Source organism: Austrofundulus limnaeus, unplaced genomic scaffold (assembly GCF_001266775.1).
Source record: "Austrofundulus limnaeus strain Quisiro unplaced genomic scaffold, Austrofundulus_limnaeus-1.0 Scaffold186, whole genome shotgun sequence".
Taxonomy (NCBI): domain Eukaryota; kingdom Metazoa; phylum Chordata; class Actinopteri; order Cyprinodontiformes; family Rivulidae; genus Austrofundulus; species Austrofundulus limnaeus.
Window position 1 is genome coordinate 469,373 of NW_013952588.1, and position 10,954 is coordinate 480,326.

Here is a 10,954-nt window from a genome sequence, read left to right on the forward strand (position 1 = left end):
ACATCTGGTGAAAATTTCATGTCATTAGCACCTCTAGTAATATATTTACTGAGAAAAATGGTGACGTGTTCAATACTTATATTTTACCTGCTGTATCTTAAATCTAAATAAAAAAACAATTTGCAAATCTCATATTGACAATGGAACATACAGTATAAAATATTTAGGAGACAAAATAATATCTATTAAAAATATTTAGAAACTGACTGGGGCACAAAACAAAGTAAGCATTATGCTTTAGAATGGCAACAAGTCTGAGTATAAAAAGTATTTTAAGGTCCTGTCACACTACATAACTTATACCAACTTATGAACGTTTTAAAGACGTCTCCATTGAAGATGGAATTGAAAAAAATCAACAGGAAGTTTATTTTTGGCGTGTACATGATATAATTTGAACAAACTGATTAAATATATAACTTTATTAGCAATTTAGACATAAAACATGTTTCATAAGTTGTCTAGTGTGATTGGGCCTTCAGAGAAGCTGAAGCTCCCAGATGTAAAGATGAGACAGGTTCTCTGATCTGTGTAAAACTGCACAAAAATAGTGGAACGGAGGGTAAACTTTTAAAATCCCCTCATCTACAGCTCATAATATCAAGAGTTTGAGACTCTGGAGAAATCTTTGTACTAAAAGGAAATCTGACCACTTTGATCTCGCCCTCTGGCACCACTGCATTAAAAGCAGTTCTGATTCTGGTCAGAGCTCTGCTCATGAACACCTGCCATGCTATTCAGACCGGTTCAAGCTCTATCCTGCAAATAAGCCCTATTTTGTATGTACCTATCAGACACTATAAGTTTTATTTAAAGGGGCAATATCATGTAAAATCAACTTTTTTTGAGTTTTATATCATGTTATAATGTTGTACTCTCATAAAAAACATGCCCAAAGCCTTGCTTTGACTCATTCATGCATGTTTGAGAAATCCTGCAGCGTTTTTAGGAAGTCATGCTGAGGAGCAAAACAACAGGTGGGGACCAGAAACGCCTTTTTGTACCAGAAACACTCCTCAGATGTGGCTTTAAGCCAAGCGTCCTCACGGCATAATGCCCCCCCCCCCACACACACACACACACCCTGCCCATGACTCCTGCAGACTCTGGGGTGAAAGTGAAAGTGAAACCTAACTGTCTGCTGAGCTCTCAACATTATTTCTCACTCAGTGAAGCTCTTTTCAGATTAAAAATACCTTTGAGGAAATGTATTTTCAGATGCCAAGTAAACTGCATCATGGCGCACGCACCCCCCACCGAGCGGGACTGAACAGAAGCAGAAGGAGGTTCTTAAAGAGACAGAGGCCAATTTCAAAGCGTTTAGAAGAGGAAGTGATGAGAAGATAAGTTTATTTTTCTATTTAAACATAAAAACAGGATTTTAATAACAGCTGAAGCTGACATAGATACTTTATTATGGTATAGTATTTAAATATATGCCTGAGAAACACATAATATTGCCCCTTTAAGTCCGTGGCTTTTTTATGGTGTGTTTATATAGTGATGTTTCATTGTGCATTGCCTCTTTTTGAATGAAATTAATATAGAATTTGTCCAGAAATGCCGCCATTCTCTCCGAGACAAAACTAGACCAAGGAAAAGTGCTAAACCTTTGGAAATGTGGTTTGTTTTGGGGGGAAAAACAGCACATTTTCCATATTATGGACAGAGGAGCCATCTGTAATCAGTGCACAATTCAAAAGCTTGCCTCTCTCTTTGTATGGGGGTGCATTAGCACCTACGGCATGGGCAGCATACACATCTGGAAAGAGTTCATCATTGCGGATAAATCCAGGTCTTAGAACAACATATGATCCCATCGAGACATCAGGGAAGGTCTTGAAACAAACTAAACCTCGTACTGCATCCATTCCTCCAGCGTGGCCCAGGACTGGTGAAACAAGAGTTTGTGGTTTTCAGATCGCAATCTGTTTTTTGTTTTTGTTTTTATATTTTACTTTTTCAGAACTCAGGTTATAAGAACATCTTTGAACATTCCCGCTTTATAGAAAAAGTTTAAAATGAGTCCAACAGGAAAGAAAGACTAACAGCTAAGATCAAAGTGGATTTCTGCTGTTTTAACCCTCTGATGCCCAGAATGGGAAAAAAATTAAGTATTTTTGATTTAGTTCACCCTAAAATGGTTTAACCTGTCATGTTTGGTGTCATTTTGTTCAACACACATTTTCTTGTGTGTATTTTAAGATTATTTATTTATTTATTTATTTATTTACTTTTGAACTACTGTATGAACACAATAGACCTGAAATCACACAAAAACACAAAATCTGAGTAAGAAATTTATTTTTTACTGTGAAAACAACAAACAAAAAATAGCTTTTACATCTTAGACTGCAAATATAAACAGTTTAATCCATAACTATGTATAAATGAAGCAAAAAAAAAAAAAAGAAAACAATTAGGTGTTACATTAAAATATCAATTGTTTGTGCCGGTGTTGAACGAAATCCAGTTCCCCTGTGAAAATCTGTTCCCCCTACTGGTTAACCACTGATCCAGCCCTCCCCAACACAGGAGGAACAGATTTTCACAGTGGAACTGAATTTCGTACAACACCGGTAATAAAAACAAAACGGTCAAAAATAATGCAGAGTACATCACGTGTCATTGTTTTGGTCATTTTCTATGTCCTGCTATGGGATCACTCATTCTAAAATCTGGATCTGACTCTCGTCATTACTCTGGCTGAAAGGGACGCAGACAAGATGGGATTGTACATGTAAATCAGAAGACAAACCATTTATACAAATCGTCTATGTCCTTCCTGGTTCTTTATTTGCTGACTTCATCTTGTTGCTGTAGGTTCTGTCAGTGGCTGAAAATTAAAAAGGCCTCTGAGGTCTGGGGGGTGGATCCTTGTGCAGCAGGCAAGATAATAATTGTTCATCATCGTTCCACAGACCCCATTTTTTTCTTTCTCCATTTCCATACTAGGGTTGGGCATAATCGTATCGTGTGCAATTAATCGTCAGAAAAACATTAATCGATTACTTTTTGGCACTTGATTAATACGATTAATGCCACCAGGCAGAGTCCGCTCGCTGCTCCTCTGCTTCAAATATGATGAACATTAAAATAAAGTTCGGTAATTTATTTATCTATCAACACAATTTAAAATTAGATGTATATAGCCTGAAGTCTGTAATTTTTACACAATTTGGAACAGATTTTTATGATGAGCAAACGTTTCCCACTAAATTGGTCATGTGACCAGGACATAAGTGTGTCCAGGGACTCCAGAGGATTAATCGTCAAATTAATCGTTATCGGCTAAATACCACAATTAATAGTGATTAATTTTTTTGCCAATATTGCCCAACCCTATTTCATACCTCCTCTGCTATGTCATCAAGTCTTCTGTCCCTCCTCAGTGTCCAGTTTTTTCATGTACCTCCATGTTTGGTAAAACAAAAAGGTCTTTAAACTGCAAATGAAACCATCAGTTTTATAGAAGCTGTTGTACTTCTTCTCACTGCAAAGTCTGAAGCTGCAAATTTTTGCCTTCTTTTTGTTTTACACTCAGTTTCAGTGTGCTGGTTCTGCTGGAGGTCCAGCAGTGTTTACAGTCCATGAGCGTCCTCTTCTGGTACCATCCAGCACAGTCTCTGAGCTTCTGTCCTGTAAGACTCAAAACTCCTCGTCTTCTACTTCATGTTTCTATCATGGGCTCTCTTCAATCCACTTATAAAATTTAACATACATTCCTGCAATGGTTATTATTTTGTATAATAACTAAATGCTGTTTTCAATGTTTAAAACATGTTCAATTAAAGATATTTCATGATTAATAATGTAGAGGTCACCCTGGTGAAAAAAAAACTTTTCTATTGTTTTTTCTTTGTCTTTGATTTTATTTTTTACACTTATAAGAAGAAAATCATTTTAAAGTGTTTTTATTTTCTTTAAGTGAATAGGACAAAGTCCTATATATATGTTATCTCATTTAATCTTCTATAAGAGGTTATAATCAATATACTCAAAGTTATTGAATTAATCTTTGCATGTCTCTTTATCCAGAAGTATAACACTGTGAAGAAAAAAGAGTTGAAATGTGCTTTAATGTTTTTTCTTAGTACTGGTATTAATAATGGTTTTATCATTTTCTTAATTGATTTAATGATTAATATTGTGTACTATTAATTTCATTATTAATCCATTTGTGCAAAGTGTGATGTGTTTCATAACCTCAGTGAAGTGATTTTTAAGACAAGTCTGGTCTGTTCAGCTTCAAGCAGCTTCAAGGTTTTTACTGATAAGTGCACAGCTGGCCGAAGAGCTGGTGAGAAAACAGCTTTGTTTTCTTTCCCACCTCCCACCTTTCTCACTGACTTCCCTCTCAAGCTAACTTTCTGTTCTAAACAGTTAATAGTAGTTCTTCGTCTGTTGGGGTGCATGGTTCTGTCTGCGTGCCATACAGGCACCTGCCTGTTCAAACCTGGATGGAAGTACTAACCTAGTCTTACTGCCGAGAAGCAACTGGACTAACCAGCGCCTGGAGCCACGGCTCGCTGGGTGAGACAAGGCTTTGTCTCCTCAATCCCTCTGCTGTCATGCTGACACCATCCGTTCTGCGGACTTCGAGATGCGGACACTCTCAAACCCTTCTGCCTACCTACCTGTTCGTCTTTCTGTCATGAAGACATCAAAGAGGTAGAACAAAATGTTTGAAGAGATAAATGCCGAAATGAAGTCTAGCCCCCGGAGGTGTCCAAGTCTCTGACATGCTGATGTGCTGGTCTGGTTGCACTTAAGAACAGTGCCAAACTACTAATTCTCTTTTCCTCCTATTCTTAAAACTTAAATCTTTACCTTTTTTCTCTCTTATTTACTTAAGAAACTTAGTCAAGTAGCTTGCCAGTAGGTTGCAACACATGAAATTTACTGTTTTATGTCAACTCTGAGTGGAATTTTGTGCCGTTATTATAACTTGTGTTTTGTTCATACAATATTTTTATTAATGTTTGTATGTTTGTTCTGGTCATATATCTAAAATAAATTACTTTATTTGAGAAATCTGACAAGACCACAAGTTCTTTTCTCATTCATGATCAGAGGGGTGTTTCATTATATCTGATTTCATTTCTTGCAAGATCCTGGATTACATTTATGAAAATAGGCTGGTCCTGATTTCATTAAGTAATTCCTACAATAAAATAATCCACCAAAAGGCAAGCCCTTTCATAGTATCTCCAGGAGCTATTCTAGTTAAATATTACAAGCTGGTTTGCCTCTGATTTATGTAATATTATAATAAATATTTGATTATTTTTAGGTTTCTGTCAGACAAACCTGACCTGTTGAGAAGATGCTTGGCTAATATCAGTAGAGACACGTTTCATTCTATAGTTGGGTATGGTTAATGCAACACAAGTAGCTCTAATACAAACATGTCCACTGAGATCAGTCTCTGTGCAGAAAGGACTAAGTGTCTGTCTCCTGAGACCCCAGGCAGTTTGGTCTGAAGCGTTCCCGCAGACGCTGCAACAAAACTGCTACAAATATTTAGAGCAATTCATGTTGTACTTTCTGCAATACGTTTGTACACATTTTGAAATAATCTTGTTTTCTTTCTTTCTAAAATAGCATCATTCAAGCTTTAGCACAGTGAGTGACACAGTTTTAACAACAAATACAACATTTCATGAGCATTTTAAGCTCTAGTTTTCATCTGATTCTGATTTATTATGTTAGATTTCACATAAAAACTCATTAATGTACCATCATCGTTCTCAAGGCGAGATTTTCTCCTCTTCTCCTGAAAACAAAAACATCAGAGCCTAAATGATGCACAATCTATACACATCCATGATGGATTTGCTTTATAAAATACCGTATATTTTCACTAAAATAAAAATAAAAAAATAATAAAAATTAAACTTTATTCTGTGCTCCTCTGTCTGAGGATTCAGCAGCCGATGCTTACTCTGAATAGCAGGTAGTCTCAGGAGGAAGAGTCTCATTCATGTCTCCATTCCTGCTCACATAAGCAAACACACATTATTCAACACACACATACACACAACGGCTCAGCAGATGATCATCAGGTATAATGTGTGTTTAACTTACAGCACTCCAACATGATGCAGGGGGGCGTTGGGAGGGAGAGAGCTCTCATGTATGAAACACTGCAAACAGAACGTTGGATTAGATTAACTGCAGTGACGTCATGTGTCCAGCAGGGGGCAGGGTTCACCTTCACTTTCAGGTAGGTCGGGGTTTTGCAATCTGCAACGCTGGGCTCACATGTAGCTCTTTAATCCTTTTTAAAGATGCTCGTCTCAATAGCACAGCAACATGGAAATGATTCACACTTAAATTTACAATACAGTCAGGAATAGATACATTTTCATGTTTCCAGTTCATTATGGAAATGTAATTTCTGACAGTGGGGTGATTTGTGCCAATTTCTATAGGCAACCATAGAAGTAATTGAGGAGGCATCCATTTCACTCTCATTGCATGTGAGGTAAGTACATTTAAGTAAAAAAAAACTTCTTCTTTTTTTTTTGCTTTTCAAAGTAAAATTTCTTCAATCAATTTTTTTTGATTGGTGCTTTTTTTTTTTTTTTTTTTTTTTTTTTTTTTTTTTTTTTTTTTTTTTTTTTTTACTTAAATTTGTTTACCAAGAAAAAGGTCAGACACAGTAACTTGGAAGTGAAGTGTCATTGCTATTCCACTTAGTGACTATGAAAGTTCAGATTTCCAAAATGAAGAAGATGGTGGTGTTGATGGTGAGAAGGATCTGTCTGCTGGGAACTTTGTCATTGTAGACTTTGCAGGAAAAAAAAGGTCCTACATTGGACTGGTTGAGAAGGTTGATGGTGCGAACATCAGTGCCAAGTTTCATAGGTGAAGTGGTAAGAGGTCTGTGGACTTCAAAGAAAATGATGGAGTCATTCCTATGCAAGATGTGCAGAAGAAACTATACTATACCAACTAACTTAAAAAAAAGTCACTGATGATGAAGAAATAAACTAATATTTGGTTACTATACTATACCATAAAAACTTGGTGTACAGCCAGAGGAGCAAACATCCATATTCCCATAGCATTGACAAATTATGAGTTCAACAAGTAATAAAGTATATTTATTATTTCTTACTTATCATAAATATTAACAATAAACATTTACCAGTCAACACTTAGAAAATGTTCACTGCATACCTGGTTACACTATGAAACTGATATTAGCTAACCATCTTCTCAACAGGTCAGGCTTATCTAATAGAAATCTAAAACTCATCAAATATATATTTTTAACTGTGTAAATATTACATAAATTAGAGGACAAACAAGCTTGTAATATTTAATAATTTGTGTTAAATTGTATGATTCAGCAGAGTGCTACACTGTATAACAATTCTAATATCTTATGACTAATTCAATACAGTGATTACTTCGGCTTTATAAGCGTATTTTAATTTTAATCTCTTATATTATTAGCTTAGTTGTGGTCAGATCACGTCCACTTTGAGGTACTGTATATAAGATAAAATCTGTTGTAAAATGAGACACTATCCTGTTTCTCTTCTGATGGTACATCTATAACACACACAACTTTCTGGCATTAAATGAAACATTAGATGATTAATTATATAAACTAGTTTTTATGATTTCTACATTGTCAGTTCTTTTTGTTGCTATGTTGTCAACATGCAGTAATGGTAAATCCAGACTCCTGCTCAGTGCTGTAGCTGCTACAGTAGATCACATGGTCATGTGGTTTCTGCACACTCTAGCTCTATAGAACCTCCTTTGATAGAAACTCAGATATGCATGTGTAAAACCGGCCCTGCTTGTTAGTTTGCTTGAGTCGAGCCTAAATATGCCCAGCACATCAAGCTACTGGTTCTGCTGCACTGATAGATTCCTTAACAGGATACTTGAGAAACTTTTGTAACAACTACTCCTTAATAACAAAGTTGTGAAGTCTTTTTATATTCCATAGGTTCCACATATATACACACAGGGTTTCAAATTAAAACAAACATGACATAATGATAAATATATGACAATAAAACAACATTTAAAGGGGTTGGATAATGAAACTGAAACATCTGGTTTGGACCACAATAACTTATGGTGTAGGACCTCCTTTTGCGGTCAATACATTCAATACAATTCATCTTGGGAATGACAAGTTCTGCACAGTGGTCAGAGGGATTTTAAGCCATTCTTCTTGCAGGATAGTGACCAGGTCACTATGTCATGCTGATGGAGGAAAACCTTTCCTGACTCGCTCCTCCAAAAACACCCTAAAAAGTGGCTCAATAATAATTAGATCTGGAGACTGTGCAGGCCATGGGAGATGTTCAACTTCACTCTCCTGTTCATCAAATGACATTACCCTGGATACTGTGGCTCTTGATACATCACAAAGACTTGCTGTCTTGGTCACAGATGCACCAGTAAGACGTGCACCAACAATTTGTCCTCTTTTGAACTCTGGGATGTCACCCATAATGTTGTGTGCATTGCAATATTTTGAGCAAACTGTGCTCTTACCCTGCTAATTGAACCTTCACACGCTGGTGCAATGTGCAATTAATGAAGATTGGCCACCAGGCTGGTCCAGTTTAGCCATGAAACCTCCCACACTAAAATGACAGGTGTTTCAGTTTCATTGTCTAATCCCTTGTTACGACCCGGCTCGAGAGCCATAACAAATGGGAAGACACGACACAGAGGAACCAGTTTTAAAACCTTAAAAGGTATTTATTAAAATTTTGTCTAGGATTAGGTGAGTTCGTTGGTCCAGTTTGGTGCTCTGTAGCTCCCGAATGCACCGGACATTTCTCACCCCAGCTGGACCATCTGAAGTATTTAGTTCCACCTATTACGATCAAGTTTGTGGTCCAGATTTCCTTGACCACCGTCGTGTCTTCCGTGCACCTCCGCGTCCGCGTTTCAGAGTATTTTCTGCTGCTCCGTAAAACCTGACTTGGCATCCACACACCAGCAGGACGTCTCTCCTCTCCCGGCAGCAGAGAGGAAGCAGCAGGTCCGGGCACCAGCGCCCAGTGAAGTGAACGTGATCGTCAACTTCAACGTGAATGTGCCAATATCCCCCACGAAGTCAGCGAATGAGGTCGACGTGTGTGAGGCATGCCGTATGAGGTGGCGTCACCGTGTGTGAGGCATGCCGTATGAGGTGGCGTCACCGTGTGTGAGGCGCGAAAGCGAGAGCAGACAGCAGCAGACCGACAGGACAGGTCAGGTACAGCACCCCTCAGCACTCCAGGTGCACGCTTCAAGTAGTGCACAGGCCACACCTCCTACGGATGACCTGTGAGGAAGCACAATTAAACAAATAGGCGGCAGCTGGCTGCAATAAACTAAGCAGCAGGGCCGTCACACCCTGTATATCCAACTGCGGCATTACATCAATTGCAATGTAACAGTAAATCACAAACTGGATCTGGTTGATCTTGACATTAGTAAAAAAAAAAGTTTACCCTTAATTCATCCATTATATTCCGCTTTATCTGAAGTCGGGTCGCGGGAGCAGCTTCAGAAAGGGAGGTCCTGACCTCTCTTTCCTCAGTGATGAAAAAATGTAAATGAGTTATCATCTATTTTCTTTTGAGTTGGATGTTTTCTGTTTTAATAACATTACTTTCTATTTTACTAATATTACTCTGAACAGGTCAGAGTGTTTTCTAAGATGTTTTATCTTGCTTTAGCTGTCCTGGGAGTAGTCGGAACATGCGGCTGAGGTATTTTAGATACCTTTAGATACATTTAGATACAATAACATGTTTCATCATGTTTTTCAAAATCTCAGCTGAGAGCTCGAGACGGCGTCCATGCTTGTTCTAATCTTAGTTGAAAAGTTATTTTTCATCTAAATACGTCACCTGGTGTCTGTTGGACGGGGAGAACAAGTTGCTGTGCATTTGTTGAAATGTTTGTTGAAACTTGTAACCACCCATTTTGGTTTATGTTAATAAAAGTTTCAAGGAGGATTAAAACGTTTGGAGAAGTAAGCCACTGTGTTACAGAGAGGCTGTCCCCCTTTGTACAAAGTAAAATCTAACACTGATGTTGTGTCTGTGTCTCCTCCCAGTTGGACATGCCTGAAAAACTTCCCTAGGAAGGTGTCCAGGAGGCATCCTAACCAGATGCCCAAACCACCTCAACTGGCTCCTCTCGATGTGGAGGAGCAGCGGCTCATTTACCCTTATTGCTTATTATTTAACATTATTTTAATGTTTTCATTCCCCCAACCTACTCTGGCACATTTAAATGTCCATAAAAACAACAACAACAAAACGAAACTAAAACGTTTCTGTCAGCCACCTGTTGAATTGGGAGCAGCAGCACTCCTGTGGTTGTCTAATGAGGGTACCTGTGCAGGGTGGGCACCCAGAGCTGTACAAAGTGACAGTTGTTGAATGTAGAAATGTAGAAAAATATTTTCACTGAGTGTAAGAGGACTATTTTTCCTCCCCTCAAATATGAAGTTGTTTTGTGCAAAGTTGGTGTAAATATAAATTTGTTTATGGCTAAAATATTCACTACAATTAGTGGGTTAGTTTCTCCTTTCGCCTGTTCCAAGCCCATATAAAAAAAGACTGTGACAGTAAAAAAAGAAAAACATAAGGAACTTTTTTTGTAATTCAAAATATATTTTGGCTGCAATGTTTCTAAAAACATTCCTCTCTGGCCAATAGCTGCTTTCCTAACTGGATAGTTGGAAACTTGATATTAGTGAGTTGTGGCAAGAACCTGTATGTGATAATTTTCCTCAAGATACAACATTTTTTAAAAATCTCCTACAATAATTCAACATTTCCCATCTGGCAACACTGACATCAGGAACCCATGTAAAGAGTCTGAAGTTAAATCTGTCACTTAAAGGCACAGTGTGTAGGATTTGTTGTTTTCAGAGACATCTAGTGGTTGAATCATCCTCCCTGGTCCTCCCCCCCCC